The sequence below is a fragment of the Callorhinus ursinus genome, unplaced genomic scaffold, assembly GCF_003265705.2.
Source record: "Callorhinus ursinus isolate GAN/ISIS: 27379988/994484 unplaced genomic scaffold, GSC_fseal_2.0 scaffold35, whole genome shotgun sequence".
Classification (NCBI taxonomy): Eukaryota; Metazoa; Chordata; class Mammalia; order Carnivora; family Otariidae; genus Callorhinus; species Callorhinus ursinus.
Window position 1 is genome coordinate 783,079 of NW_027397097.1, and position 3,124 is coordinate 786,202.

Genomic DNA, 3,124 nt, shown 5'->3' on the forward strand with positions numbered 1-3,124 from the left:
TAGAGCTGATACTTGTACAGGTTCTCACAACATGGAAATAATACCTTAATGAATGTCAGTTCCTGCTGTTTTGACCACATTTACTTCTTCTTTTGTAATAATAATGAATGAATGAATGGACTGACTCCAATCCCATAGACTTATTTTTAATAGTTTAGACTACATTTAATGAATCTGTGTTCATTGGCATTTGTTACCCATCCTGTATTTTAAAACCTATGTGTTAGCATCTAACCAAATGGAACCAATAGAAATAACTATTTACAGAGGCTGGCATAGCCCTGTATACATATGCCAGAATGGAAAATAAATTATGTTGGTGACAGATAGATAGATAGATAGATAGATGATAGATAGATAGATAGATAGATAGATAGATAGATAGATAGATAGATATGATAGATATATATGATAGAAGGTAAATTTTTATTAAATATTTTATTTATTTATTTGACAGCAAGAGAGGGAACACAAGCAGGGGGAGTGGGGGAGGGAGAAGCAGACCTCCTGCCAAGCAGGGAACCCGATGTGGGGCTCGATCCCAGGACCCTCGGATCACGACCCGAGCCGAAGGCAGATGCTTAACGACTGAGCCACCCAGGCGCCCCATGATAGAAGGTAATTAATGAAGTAGGTATTAAGGCAAAATCCTAGCATGATACCACCAGCAAGACTATTGCAAATTAAAGAAAAGAAAGAGACTGACAAAGATGAATATATTATGTATAATGTTTTATTACAATCTACTGCATTACTTCTTCCAAAGCCTTCTTAATTCATTTCTTCATATTACTCTATATGGATTTCTACTTGTACATTTCTAATTGTGTGAATTAACTGAGGAGGAAAATGTACACAATTGTATGTTTTTTTAATTTTTCTTAGGTTTAAAACACTGCAGAGTTTAACCTGGGGTCTTGTAGATTATCGAACACACATCTGTAAGAACATGGACTTATGCATTATCTAGCAGGATGTCCCTTCCCAATGACACCCAGTTTCATCCCTCCTCCTTCTTATTGCTGGGGATCCCAGGACTGGAAACACTTCACATGTGGATTGGCTTTCCCTTTTGTGCTGTGTACATGATTGCACTCTTAAGAAACCTCATGATTCTGTTTGTGATCCAGGCTGAGAGCAGCCTGCACCAACCTATGTTCTACTTCCTGCCCATGGTGGCTACTATTGATTTGGGTCTGTCCACAGCTACCATCTCCTCCCCAAGATGCTCGGGATCTTCTGGTTTAGTCCAGGGAGATACTCTTTGATGCTATTCTCAGATGTTTTTTTATCCACAACTTCACTGGTATGGGGTCAGCAGTCCTGTTGGCAATGGTTTATGACTGCTACGTGGCCATCTGCAACCCACTCCGATATAACACCAGCCTCACCAATCAGGTTGTTTCTGTGATTGGTGTTGCTGTGTTAGTGAGGACATTTATTTCTGTGATTCCATTTGTATTTCTTATTTTGCAATTTCCTTTCTGTGGGAATCATGTCATTCCCCATACGTATTGTGAACACATGGGTCTTGCTCGCTTCTCTTGTGCGAGCATCAAGATCAATATCATCTATGGCTTGGGAGCTATTTAAATCCTAGACTTTGACATCATAGCCATTGCCCTGTCTTATGTTCAGATACTCCGTGCTGTTTTCCATCTTCCTTCCCATGAAGACCAACTTAAGTCCCTCAGCACATGTGGTTCTCAGGTTTGTGTCATCCTTGCCTTCTATACACCGGCCCTCTTTTCCTTTATGACACATCGATTTGGCCAAAATGTCCCCTGCTATATCCACATACTCCTGGCCAATCTTTATGTTGTCGTGCCACCAATGCTCAATCCTGTCATATACGGAGTCAGGACCAAGCAGATCTATGACCGGGTGAAGAAAATATTGCAAAAATAAAGAATTAAAAAGGAATAGCACCTAATGTATATGAGATGGAACTTCTGAGCAGAGAAATACCTTGTTATATTAAGTAAATGTGCTTGACAGTAATGTTTATTTTTTTTTGGCTCCATTATGTAAATATTTTAATGAATTCAGAGAGTGAAAGCTTAAGTTTGCTGTCCAATTCATATGGTAAGTGATGGCCCATCAGAGTCTTTATATGGGATTTTTAATCTCTGGTGTCAGTAGATGTAAAGTAGAATTTACAGGGTGTGCTGTATTTTCTGTGCGCAAGTGACCCTACATCATTCACGTGGCTTTTTTTGATGATTCTTATTCCTTTTTATCTCCAGGCCTCCCTGTGTCTGTTTCTCTCTCCTTATTTTGCAACTCCCTCTTATCTCTCCTTTTCTTTTTTTTTCTCTTTAGAAATTAGTCATTTTCATTCTATTATAAGACCTGTATTGTGATATCCTGTGATTTCATTGTAAATACTCTAAACATCCAACATCTTGTCGTAGATTAAGTCCAGATTTTGTACATGGAGAGAGAGAGAGGAAATGAATGGGGCTACAAAAAGCTTCATCCTAAATTTTTGTGTAGAGTTTGTCAAAAATGTATTTAGGTTTTCATAGACCCAACTCTGATGTACACATAAAGGAAGAAACTGCTTGCGGCCTGGGGAGGCTGCTTACTGTCCCCTTTTAGGTTCTATTGGTTTTCTAACTTACTTTTAGACTCATTTTGTATTTGTTTCCTTTGTCCTGTCTTTGCATATATGATTTTCACAGTTAAACAGAACTTGAGTATATTCCCGGTTCTAACATTAATATATGTTTCAATGATCCTCGATTTCTTTACTTTCTAAATATAGTCATAGTTTTATTTCAAACATTAAGCACGAAGGCAATCATACAATGCTTCTAAAGTCATCAGCACAGGGGCGCCAAAGCGTCTGTCTTTGGCTCAGGTCATGATCCCAGCGTGCTGGGATCGAGTCCCGCATTGGGCTCTCTGCTCTGCGGGAAGCCTGCTTCTCCCTCTCCCACTCCCCCTGCTTGTGTTCCCTCTCTCACTGTGTCTCTTTGTCAAATAAATAAATAAAATCTTTAAAAAAATAAAAAATAAAAATAAAGTCATCAGCATAGTGCCCTACATGTGTACAGTAAATACAAAATAATGGTTAGCTGTATTACATTATTTATTTATTACATTATTTGTATTACTATGC

General features: G+C 38.4%; 1 pseudogene; it reads left to right on the forward strand.

The window, feature by feature from the left end:
* The first annotated feature begins 974 nt into the window (after positions 1-974).
* Positions 975-1,908, forward strand: LOC112806217 (olfactory receptor 52E2-like; annotated as a pseudogene).
* The last annotated feature ends 1,216 nt before the right edge of the window (positions 1,909-3,124 follow it).